The sequence below is a fragment of the Schistocerca cancellata genome, chromosome 1 (assembly GCF_023864275.1).
Source record: "Schistocerca cancellata isolate TAMUIC-IGC-003103 chromosome 1, iqSchCanc2.1, whole genome shotgun sequence".
NCBI lineage: Eukaryota > Metazoa > Arthropoda > Insecta > Orthoptera > Acrididae > Schistocerca > Schistocerca cancellata.
In genome coordinates this window covers 915,795,425-915,809,298 of record NC_064626.1, presented here as the reverse complement: position 1 = coordinate 915,809,298, position 13,874 = coordinate 915,795,425, and positions in this window count along the sequence as shown.

Genomic DNA, 13,874 nt, shown 5'->3' with positions numbered 1-13,874 from the left:
TCATCCTTGCGCTCTTTGAACCACATATGTACACTGGGAACAGTGTGACACGTTTGCATTGACTTGTTGGTAGATCCCATCGTGTCGAGAAAAAACAAACTGCATGTAGGGGTGGACGTGGTCCCCAAGGCTAGAATTATACTTGTGTTGATGCACTGAATCTTCCAGATTGACGAGATCGCCCAGGAAATGCCCCGAAAACGCTCTCCAGGCTATAACACTCCCTTCTTGTTTGCTTTCTCACGTTCGACGCTATTTGCACCAATTCATCTGCCCCATTCATATGGAAAGGCCACCTATCACCACTCAGTAGACGTCCAGTGGCTGTATTAGCATGTAAGTTCCAGCCTTTGTTGCCAGTGGACAACAGTCAGCGTGGGTGCGTGAACCAGGCGCCTCCTACAGAGGCCCAGACACAGCAATGTTAACTGAACGGTCGTTGAAGAGACACAGTTGGTAGCATCTTGGTTCATTTGCGTAGTCAGTCACTCAACAATTGCACGTCTGATTGCCCATACTCATTTCCATAGTCGTCATTAACCACTGTCATCTGTGGCCCCTGGTCCACAACAGTTGCCTTGGCAGTGGTTTTGGATAACGCCATTTTGCCATGCACTGCATACTTTAACCACGGGAGCACACGAACAGTTTACAAACTTAGCCATTTCGGAAATGCTTCCACCCTTAGCCCACAAGCCAGCGACCATGCCCTTTTGCACGTCATATAAATTGCTCCACTTCTGCATAACGACAACGACTGCACTGTTTTCTGCACCCCCCGACACGCTTTATTTTGTACTACACGCCACGGGTTTTGAAACCACGCAACACCACTAGAAATCTCTGCACCGTCATGCCATAAGCCGTGGAGGTGCACGCCTCCTGGCCCAAGTATAATGTGAGGGAGCCATGGTGGAACACATGGTCCCAGCGGCCAATAGCGACGTCCCTGATCATGTATTTAAGTGCTGGACTCTCGCTCAGCCAGCCCCCCCCTCTTCAGGGCTCCCTCTCTCCCTCCTTCTCCCCCTTCTCTTCTTCCTCCTTTTCCTCTGCCAACTACCTTCTTTCTCCTTTTCACACCCCCCCCTCCGGGCTTCCAGCTCCTTTCCTTCCCCCTCCACTGCCCCCCCTCCCCCCTTCCTGGCTTCCTCCTACTGGGTCTCCCCCTCCTTTTTCTTCCCCCTTCTACCCTTCACCCGGTGGTAGGTCCCCTTTGGTGCAGAGATTTTTAACGTTTTCGTTGTGGTGTCAGTGTTTCTCTAGTGCCGTGTGCAGTGCTATGTTCCACTAGCACCAACAGTGTCACCAGCATCATTCATTTGTGTTCCTACTGCGGTGTTTCTTTGTTTTCGTGTCGACTCACAGAGCTCATTCTCCACATGTGTGTGTGGTTCTCGTCTATGTTGTTTTTAAATCTACCATTTATACTCATCTATTTTTGTTCTTGTTTATTCACCAATTTATACCATTCTATGTTGTGTGTTCTTTTCTCATTTGACTATGTTTTTCTATAACTCTCTTGGCTGAAGAGCGGCGTATAGTGCTGCTGCCAGCCCATCCCATTTTGGAGAGTGAAATAACAATAGAGAAAAAACAAACAAAAAATGCTCAGCCAGTCAGTCTGATCTTTGCGTGCGTCTATCGACACCTCGCCTACAGACATCTTGTTTACATTACTTTGTTCCATGTACGAGTTGACGTGGTTGATTCGTGAGGTTTTCTTGTGGCTCCATTGCTTCTTGCGTGTTGTTGTTCGTAAGGTCTCGCTCGGTTGTCCTTCGTTGTTCGTGTGCGTCCTTTCCTGTTTGTGTTGTTGTTCGCGGGCCGCTCCGTGAGTCCCGCCGTGCTTCTCTTCATGGCAACCCGACGACTGTTCCGGTCGCGGTTACAACACTTTATATACCCTCCACCGCTGGTGTCTCAACCTACTGTTTGTGAATGATTATTGCACGGTGATTTCGATCGTAGCAAGTGGTCCCAATAACGTGACTGAGCCACGTGTACAGAAAATTTCTTGATGAAATCACCTTTCGTTTCGGTTAGAAGGAAATAATTACTCTGGAGTTCTCCCGCCATGCTATTCTCCGTACAAATAAATGCAGATAAGCTACTTTCCCTTGATATGATGCCGTCACATGTATCATATCAGTATTAGAGTAGATCTCCAGTACATTCAATACGAGTGCATCCCGTATAATTTGTTGCTTGTGTTTCAGCGTCAGACTGCATTATTCGATTATACTGTTCAACTCTGTTTTGTCACAAAATAGAGCTGGTGTTACAAATGGTGTTACAAACTACGTTGTAGATTCTAGAAAATGCTACATACTTGTTATTCTGCTGTGGCTTGATTTAATTATTCTGCAGTTTCAGCTGTGGAGGAAACACATACTACGTACGAGAAATTCCGATACATTCGTTCAGATAGAATATCCATCTGGATGAAAAAGGTAATGGCAACATGCCCCTAGACACGCTCGAACGCCAAGAGCTTGTTATAAAACTAATCTCTGATCACACAAGACAAGCGAGTATAGTCCTTGTGAAACGTCCCCTTAGAACAATTATACACGACTGTGCTGATAAACCTCTTGCACTATTTGCTTTTCAAACAGCTGAGCAAAACTGAACGTACTCAAACATTCACTAAAGTGACACACAATATTTTTAGCGCAACGCAATCTGATTATCAAAGATCCCTGCAAAAGAATGGCCCTGAGTAACATTAAACTATACCTTTCACAAATCACTTACCTCACAAAAATCTTCATTACTCGAACTACTGCAATACAGCGAGCTCCACTACTGCCAGCTAAATAAAAGATTCAAACTACTGAAGGCACTAACTACTGATAGGGATAGTTAGCAAATGAAAGATTTTAATGGAGAACAAACAATGTATTTACCTTAATATCATCACAAGTCATAATATATGTAATTTCAAAACTCCGCCATCTCTCTCCCCACATCCACCACTGCTGGTGGCTCACCTCTAACTGCGCAACGCTACGCGCTGTTCACATCCAGCTGCCGCTGCCCAACACTACAATGGCAGACAACAATGCAAACTAGCCACAGACTGCACACAGCACAGCCACTGATTTTCATATAGAGCGCTACGTAACTTTGCCAATAAGAAAACATAAACAGCCTACTTACACTTGTTCTTTTCTCTGAATTCTTAATATAACTGATTGTTGACTTTGGCCAGTGCCCACAACGATAAAGCCTTCACAGAGAGAACAACAAGTTTATGTTTCCACCACGTCACATTCATTATTAGTGAGTAACTTAACCATGGAAAAGTTGTAGGACAGTTAGAGGATCTTAGAAACTGAGTAAAGATTGGGATTAAAAGATATTTATTTGCTCTAATTGCTGAAAAACTTCTCAATAAACAGAAAACAACGTTCTCTAAAACTCAAATCAAATTACAAGATCATGCTAATACTGTGGAGAGGAGCCGTAAGTGTGGTAGACTGTACGGAGGTTGCACAGCAAGATCTGCTTATCTGCACATCTCATAAAATTAAAGTTAACGATACAACAAGATGCCACAAATTATAGCCAAATGGTTCGCCCCGACAGCTGAGTGGTCAGCGTGACGGATTGCCGTCCTACGAGCCCTGGTTCGATTCCCGGTTGGGTCGGAGGTTTTCTCCGCTCAGGGACTGGGTGTTGTGTTGTCTTCATCACCATTCCATCCCCATCCGGCGCTCAGGTCGCCCAATGTGGCATCGACCGTAGTAAGACTTGCACCAAGGCGGCCGGACCTGCCCCGCAAGGGGCCGCCCGGCCAATGACGCCAAACATTCATTTCATTTCCATACCAAAATTAAGCAACACAAGTTGTGTGCCAAATGTAGAGAGTAACGTGTTGCTCAGAATATGGGTCGCACTGCCACAACCGTAGCACATTTCCTCAAAATCAGCAAACCACATGTATGTCAGCACCACACGGCAGCCGGCAGTCTACATCTACATTTATACTCCGCAAGCCACCCAACGGTGTGTGGCGGAGGTGAGAGAATGGCCATGAAACATAACTGTCCGTTCACACCTCTCTACTCTGTATGGAGGAGATGACTCGACGTTACTATGAATGTGACAGACGAGAACATCGCGTATTTTATGAAAAAATGGACAAAAACTTCTCACTCTTGGCTACAAAATGCACTTTAACAGATTAGATGTTCGCGCTGGGGTGGAACAGTATTCCATCGACCAGTCGTCTTCTTTACACCAAGAACGATGGAGGGGCGATTCAATTCGATTGGATACAACAAATTTTGGAGCAAAAGCAACAGATCTTTCTACAAAGGTTGGGTGGTATCTCTGTGTCTTGTCCTTTGATGTCTGAGCAGAATAGGCAAAAATGTCATGCTCAGTTATTCTCTGGGTTTGGCAGTGGCGGCAAGGCACCTTTCACTCAGGTCTGTAAGAGGCATCGGCTCTGCTGGTAAAAGCATGAAGCAGACTGCAGTCTAACTTCCGCAAAAAATGCCCAGTTCCCAGAGGACCTTCGCCCTTCCTAATTAGATTCACTGAGCATCTCCTGCCAACAAAGACGACCGAGAGCCCATTTTGGGACAACACTGTACCAGTGAGAAAAACACAAAGCTTTTCTCCTAGCAAATGTGCTGAGTGCAAGCTATAAAAATTACACAATAAATGGTGGCTAAATTGAAACACTATCGTGTAGCAATATGAGATAGCATTGTCACATCAGCCCTTCATCCCTCTTTCAAAAGGAATAAAAACTCCTCGAGTAATAATCCCCGTTCGTCACCTGCTTAAAGCACCCCAGAAATTAATTAACTTAAATAGCTACTGGAATCAGAAAAGACTCCTAACAGTCTTCCACCAGGATTGTGAAGAAAACCAAGGTGTGATGTTGCTTGTTCGTTTATAATAGCATATCTTCTGAGAACAAATGTGATACCTCCGGTTTCTTCACAAATACTTTGCACTAGCAAAATCAAAATATAATATCAGATATTTCCGTTTCATATAACATAATTCTGATGTTCATAAAATAATCTTTTGGCCTGGGTACACATTGCAGGCTTCATGTTTAACCAACTTCATTAATCAAAATTTTCTTGTGCTACGTAATCTGTTTAATATACGCATTTCTTGGAGCTGTGCCCATCAATTTCAACTTGCGACACATGAGTGCTACAACGACAGGATGGTCAGACATCATACAAAAATGTTCTCTCACACTGAGATGTCAAAATTGTAATAATAAAATAAATTGTTCGTATGAATGAGTCATAAGGAAGATTAATATCTAGCGAAATTTGTTTCAAAAGGACGTATCGTGAATATAATGGCTCATAAGAACCCGTTAACTATCAGAATTTAACGTAACATCTGACATCCCCTATAGTACAGAGTCCACTTATTTGTTTTTACTGTTTACAAATTACGTAGTGTATTTATCAGAGTACAAAAAGACACAACATAAATGAAGTAATGTGATAATTAGAAAATAGAATCTAATGGCACTTCAACTGACATATGTAACTGTTAATAAATATGACCTAGAGAATAGTAGATGTGGGCATCATCTGTACCACTAAATGCCACTTGTTTTCATTGAAAAATATATGGTTAGGAAAAATTATTTTGTAAAATAAATTAAATGCGTTTGTGCAGCACCTCGTTCTCCACAAAGTGCAGTGTTTACACATGGCCTTGATTTACAGAGTATTCTTAAAAAAATTTCCTCTTCTGAGACACAGCTCAAATGCCGTAAGGCTTCACTGGTTTAAAAGGTACGGTCACCTCTGTTGCTTAGAGCTCCCTGATAGCTGATTTACTTTGACACTTGTTTTGTGCTGGCTGACAAGGAGCTGCCGAGAGGCGTGTGTCAGAAGTTCCCTTGTGGCTTAACACAGGGCGCTGTCTCTGATCTCGTCTATACCTGCTGCCCAGTACTCTTCTTGTGTCTTCCCACAGCTCATCTGGTCCTGAAACAGTTGTACGAGTCAATCAGGAAGTTTTTCAACTGTGCACAACATTATCCCAGGACATGGTAATCCTCTCGTGATGTATCGCAAAGACTGAACTGAGACTTAATGTGACTGCGCAACCAAGGAAAATTTAAAATAAAAGTATTTTGGCTTGATGTCTTACAATAAATTTTTGCTCACGAATCAAGATGAATCAAAACAGGGTTTCCACGCCAAAAGTTAAGTGCAAATTCTGACACAGTCAAACTCACTACTCATTATCTCAAGTTTCGTTATCTCCGAGAATCTTAAGTTTAACAAACTACTGGTTCTCTATCTTAGGTCTGTCTATGTGACTGTCTAAGTGAGATGTGCGATACCTCTAGCAAATGTAGAAGAGAGTGCCGTGATCAAAATTGGGCAACACCTTCTATGAATACAGACACAACATACGAAAATGATGCAGAGGAAGACACAATACCTAACATAAGTATGGTTAGTAACGCTCAGCACTCTACTGGCAAAAGCTGGCATCTGACATGAGCTCAGAACTAGACAACAAATACCCCAGAACGTAATTCGCAGCTGGTGGAAAGTCTCGTAATAACATCTGCTAGTCTCCTACACAGCGCCTCCCCAGGTGGTGGATAGGGGGATGCTCACCAGATGCGGTGGGTACCGGGAAAATAAAATACACGGGGTGGACGAAAACTAGTACCAAGGCCACTACGGTTCCATATGTGAGTGGCGGTATCCCGACAGCGTCTGTTCCACATGTTAATGGCGGATAATTAATATCCACTGTGGCTAGCAGCCATTGTTGTAACATGGAGCTTGCTCCACTTGAGTTAATAGCCTCTGACAGTCAAACACGACATCAGATTCGGTGGGTAGCCAACTAGGTGACTCAAATGAATCGGAGCGTTTGAAATCACCCAACACTCACCAAGTGCTTAATGCCAAAATAAAACATAAACATGTTAACTACATTGCAACACATAACACTTCACACAAAACTGGAAAGCTCAAAATCTGCACAAATGAATTGGACAGACAAAGCGTCGTAAGAGCAGGACTCCAAGAAATGAGAAATACAACAGAAGATCCATTCGAATCTCAAGGTTATAGAATTTACAGTGGAAAACCAGAACAAAGTCCGCCCCCAGCACTGAGTGGTCAGCGCGACAGACTGTCAATCCTAAGGGCCCGGGTTCGATTCCCCACTGGGTCGGCGGTTTTCTCCGCTCAGGGACTGGGTGTTGTGTTGTCCTAATCATTTCATGCCCATCGACGCGCAAGTCGCCGAAGTGGCGTCAAATCGAAAGACTTGAAACCGGCGAACGGTCTACCCGACGGGAGGCCCGAGTCACACGACATTTATTTATTTAGCAGAACAACAAGTTATGAAACAGTAAATTTGAAAATGATAGATTCAATAACTGATTTTAAAGCTATTTATCCACGAATCGCAACTTTAACTCTGAAAACCACAAACAAGATCTGTACTATCATCAACGCCCATGCCCCTACCAATGAGAAAAATTTTCTGACAAGAACTATGGTAGAAGAAGAAAAATTCTGGGATCTTTTGGATCAGGCAATAAATCAAGTCAATAAAAACAACTTAACGATCTTAATAGAGGATTTTAATGCCCAACTGGGAAAGGAAAAGAAGTATGGAGATAATTGGAAAATGGCCGCCACCTAAACAAACTATTAGAAACGGAGAACGACTTGTTGAAATTTGCAGAACACATGGGCTTACCTGTAAATCTACATATTTTAAAAGAAAACCATTCAAACTTCCAACATGGAGAGGTCCTGACTGGACAAGAGGAGAGTGGCAACTGGACCATGTTCGCATGGACAAATTCTTTCACGATAAAAATCGAAATGTTAAAGTACTGAAAAGAACAGAGACAGTTTCACATCATTATTTTGTTAAAATCATATTCATCCAGTAAGGAAAAAAAGACAGAGAACAATTGGAGATAAAAGAAAATGTCACTCACATAAATTAATCAAAAATGACAAACACCATAAAAACACACAAAATACAATAGTAACGGATTATCTTGAGAAACTAATACCAATTTTAAAACATGATGAAGAATCAGCCCCAATAAATCATCATAAAAAATACGCATGGTCGACTTCAGAATGTGATGAAATTCATGATGAAAGACATCAAGCTTTGACAAAATTTCAGACTCACAAAACAGAAGAAAATGCAACTAACCTCAAAAGCATCAGAAAAAAATTCTCTCAAATTATCAGAAAATCAAAACGGCAACATCAAAAGGATCTACTGAGTTCCAATGAAGAAAACTACCACAAAGCAATTTCAGAGAGTATTTTAAAGCTTTTGATAAACAATTACGTTACTATAACCCTCCCACACTATTGCTGATAAATAAAGATTGAAGAACAGCTCATAATAACAAGGAAAACGCAGAAATCATAACAAAAGCATTCAACAAGCTCTTGAACTCTGATGAATCTGAAAAGCTTTTAACAATAGATACCCCTGTAAAAACCAAACCAGAAAGTATAAACCCACCTACAGCACAAGAAATGGAAATTGCACTTAAAAAAATGAGAAACTACAAAACATGTGGTGAAAATCAAGTGTTTGCGGACATGTGGAAGTACGTTGGTAAAACAATTCAGACATCTTTACATAATACTTCACAAAAATTTTGGGAAACAGAAAAATTCCTAGAATAATGGGCCATAGCTGTAATTAACCCTCTTCATAAAAAAGGAAGCAAAAGTGATCCAGGCAACTATAGAGGAATCTCGCTCTTGGACTCTACCTACAAGATTTTTGTCAAGATTTTATACAATAGGATCAAAGAACTGTGGAATACCAAGGAGGCTTCAGACCTCAGAGAAACTGTGCCAAACAACGAATTACTCTGAAATTAATAATGGCTTATTTCTGCAAACGAAACAAGCCTCTCTCAGTTACATTTATAGATTAAGAAAGTATATGATCCTATCTGTAGACCCACACAGTTAAAAGTTTTGAGACCTTTCGGTCTCCACCAACAAATAATTAAGCTGATGTAAATTACCTCCACAAAAACAAGTTCAGAGGAGAACTTTCTGAGTCATTATTGGTAAAAACTGGTTTAAGGCAGGGAGACGGCCTGCCTCTACTTCATTTTAATTGTGTCCTTGGATATATAATGAGGGAATGGTACAAGGACAATCCAAAGAACATTAATGTTATTTTGTCATATGATGACATGATGGAGACCGTAGCTGTTGTTTGAAGACGTGCCGTTACCGGTTACGAATCGTTGTGATTCATCCTCAGACGGTTTACACGCTTTCTTTATGACATGTGGTGTGTTTTTTTACAGATTAATTGTCCTAAAACATAAATAATACATAATTATAAACACGCCACACACAGATGGTTGCGTTACAGATTTTCCTTGCGTGTGACTTACGTGAAATGTCGGTTTGGAGTGTTTGTTTTCATAATATTCGTCCAACAGATGTGAATACATTCCCACTGCATTCTTGTTGTTGAACACGTAAATTTTTCTCACTGAACACTTCAGATTTGTCACTGAGAAGATTTCTACCACACACCACATGTTTTGATACATACACAGAGCTTACAAACATATGAGTATCAAAGATGCTATGATATATTGTAACATTTGACAATGATGTCCTATGTTTCGAAAGGATCATATATTCATTTACGCAACTGTAATGCCTTTTACACTAGTACAGAGACATTGATTTTTTGAGTTGATATTGATACATTAATTTTATATATATTGCTGTATAGTACATTATTTAATTACATTTAGCATTGTGAGAACTATAGTAACATATAAATTTGCTACTTGATCAGCAGATAGGCGTACTAACATTATTTGCTTTGGAGGTTGGAAAATAATTTTTGGAAATTTTTCAGGAAAGGGGTGTTAGCTAACGCTGTTTGTTCATTAAGGATGTAGTCTGGGGTATTGTTTTTGTGTGCGTGTATTTCTATTTCTTCTAATATATTCATAGTGGTTCCTTTTTCTGCTAGATGTAAAAACTAGAAAAAACTCCGTTGTGACTTCCTTCGATTCCCTTGAATTCCCCTAACGAAGAATTCGCCTTGTCTATCTAGATTGTGTTCGACTAGCCTTATCCATGTACAGAAGACATGAAATGAGAACCTATTACACAGCAAACTACCGTTATCACAAGAGTGTCATCAGAAATATATCTTGACATATAAAACAAACAAAAAAATCTCCACATGTAAAACAATTTTTTTCAACAGAATTCCCCAGAGCGCAGGTACATACACAAATAAAATCACTCCGTCTTCAGGCCACAAGTGGCCTATCGGAACCATCCGACCGCCGTGTCATCCTCAGCTGAGTATGCGGATAGGAGGGGCGTGTGGTCAGCACACCGCTCTCCCGGTCGTTACGATGGTTTTCTGTAACCGGAGCCGCTACCATTCGGTCGAGTAGCTCCTCAATTTGCATCACGAGGCTGAGTGGACCCCGAAAAACGGCAAAGGCGCATGGCGCCACTGATGGTCACCCATCCAACTGCCGGACACACCTGACAGCGCTTAACTTCGGTGATCTGACGGGAATCGGTGTATCCACTGCGGCAAGGTCGTTGCCCCTACACAAATAAAGCAAATTATAAAAAAAGACATAGTTCATATGCACCGTAGTAGCGTGTCCTGCTGCTGCATATTAATGTGCAAGTTACAAAACTGGGGCAAAAATGGTCGCTACAACCTTTTTATCCTGAAGATGGGTCACTGTGCTGGGCTAACTGCAGGATATCAAAAAAAAAAAAAACAAAAGCAAGATTCTGGCAGAATCGCCATGAAAGCTGTTTCTCAGTTCTGGATCAGGGTCGAGGAGCATAAATTGCAAAGCTGGTTGTAAAACAAATCTCTGATCATAAAAGGTGAGCGAGTGCAATGCTCGTTCTTTTCTGTGAATTCTTAATATTCTTGATCGTTGAGTCTGGCCGCTGTTCAGGACAATACCGTCGCCACTGTGAGAACAACTAGCTTTGATATCCACTGGGTTATATTTATTAGTAGTTGAGTGCCCAGCGTTGCCGGGGTATGTATTTATTCCAGTTCTATTAGTCTATCTCCTCCTTCCACCTCCCTACGTCTGTCTCTTCCATCCCACGTGTGCATCTCCTCCTGACCCTCTCTCTCTCTATCTCTCTCTCTCTCTCTCTCTCTCTCTCTCTCTCCCTCTGTCCATCTGCTCCTCTGCATTCTCTCTGTTCATCTCTTCCTCCTTCCTCTGTCCATCTGCTCCTTCCCATCGACCACAACCTACTCCTCCCTCTAAGTCCACCTTCTCCTCACCCTTCCTACCTCCTACTCCCTCTCTCTCTCTGTCCGTCTCCTCTTCCCTTTCACTGTCCGTTTCCTCTTTCCCGTCTATCAATCGGTCTCCTCTTCCCCTGCACCTCTCCTATTGCTTCCTCTGTCCCTTTTTCTCCTTCTCATCTCTCTGTCCTACTCCCTCACTCTCTGTTGATTAGCTTCTTCTCCCCCATATCTCTGTTCATCACCTCATTCTCCCTATCTGTCTGTTCAACTCTTCCTGTCCCCACTCTCTCTCCATGTTGTCACCCCTCCCCCAATAGGAGGCTGCTGGTTCTTACCTCCGTAGTATTTCTCTCTAGACAGTAAGCAAAATGTGTATTAAGTCCAGTTGAAATCGCTCCATGTGTTCAGGAGAAGTTTATTATCAGTGGTTTTATCCACTCACGCGCCCGTCAGATATATTTAACATATTTTGCAGAAATTTGTACATACATTTCACCTGTATCTCTAGCGAATTTCGCCCTGTTCCTCAATGTTTATGACGTCATATCTCCTGGACTATGTGTCGTCTAATGATATAATTTTGTAGTTAAATTCAGCAGCATATTTGGTTATTAAATGCGAAATTTTGTTGCGAATAGAGTTAGCAGCAAAGAAATAATAAATTTAAACGTCATACATGATACAGCAGTTTTTCACGCATCTCAGTGTTTATAACGTCATATGTCCTGAATTATGTGTGGTACAATGATATAATTTTGTAGGTACGTTTAGTAATATATGTGAATGTTGTCTGCAAAGTGTGTTGCCGATGCAGTTAATAGTAAGTAAGTAATAAATTAAAGAATCGTGTCTGATCCCGCAGTTTTACAGCTCGAAAAGGGAAAATGGAACGAGTTCCACACTAGCGAAGATGAACAAGTCCTCATAGATACTCAGGTGTACATTTCAGAGCCAATGTTGACTGGACATTTTTCCTTCGTTTGATTCGTATCACCACCTCCGAATGTTTCCTAACCTAAGATCTTAGCAATAACAATACCGATACATGCATTCCATTGTCAGAGGTGTCAGAATGATTTTCGCTTGTAACTTTCGACACGTTCGTTTCCGGAACAGGGACTCTTGCCTCAAATTGATACAGTTATCCTTTTCCATCACCCGTGAAAGTCTGTAACATCATCACGGGATTAGCCTGTATATACATACATTTAAAGGCCCCGGTGCTTATAACTTTGATGCTCTGCAGCGTCGTTGGATGACGTTTCTTATTCAAAATATTACGTACTCACTCCCCTCTATACGCCCTACAAGTTTGTAAGGGAAATTTCCAACACCTTGCATATATACACACACACATACATCTTCATAATAGGTACCGGTATGGATTAGTAGGTCGCCTTACCGTGGAAAAGTAGTTGGACAATGTAAAGGATCTTCCAATTAAGGCTAGACTGAGATTATCGGATATTTATTTGCTCTATTTACTCACAAAAATCACAATAGACAGATAAAAAGTTCTCTAAAGCTCACTGTCAGATCAAATTACAAGATTATACCAACGCTGTGAGAGATACCATAAGTGTGGAAGAATATACAGAGATTTCACAACAAGATCTATTCATCTGAACATCTCGCGAAATCAAACTTAACGATACAACAAGATGCCACAAATTCTATCCAAATCAAGCAACACTGGTTGCGTGGCAAAGTAAGCAACCAGCGAGCTGTTCAGAATACCGACCGCTTTACCACAACTGTGACACCAACACTTCCTCAAAATCAGCCACGTGCCCGACAGTATCACACGGCAGCCGGGAGACGAGTGACCACATAGTGCAGGCGGCGATCGAATGGCCACGAAACATAGGTGTCTCTCCACAGCTCTCTACTTTCGAAGAAACGCTGTATGGAGGGGACGACTCAGTGTTCTTGCCAGTGTGAGAGACGAGAATTTCGATTATTTTCTGAAAAATGGGCGGACGCTGCAGAAACTTCCCACTCTTGGCGAATAAAACGCATCTTAACAAACAATAGGTTCTACTGGGCTGGACCAGTGTCCCACCGATTCGTTGACTTCTTCGCGGCAAGTACATTGGTGGGTAGACCAGTTTTGGAGCAAAAGCAATGCAGCTTTCCACTCTGGTCAGGTGGTGTCTCTGTGTCTCTTCCTTTGATATCCGAACAGAAGAGGCCAGATGTCGAGCTCAGTTACTCTCTGGGGACGGGCTTATTGTCGTGGCACCTTCTGCTCAGGGCTAGTAGCCCCCGGCTCCGCTGACTACAGTAGGAAACAGGTTGCAGCCGTACATCCGCAAATGTCGCCCAGCTCCTAGGGGACCCTCACATTTCCTAATGAGATTCACTGATCGCCTCCTACCAACAAAGAGGTCCGAGAGACCACACAGGGAGAACATCCTTCCCAGTGAGAAAAATGGCAAGCTTTCCTCCTGGCAAATACCTAGGACACTCGAAATAAAATTACTGACGAAATGGCGGCAAAAATAAATCAATATTGTATTGTACCTTGCTGGGTCAGTAGTGAAACAGTGTCGAACAGAACGTCAAATTATTATGCAAAACGTTGT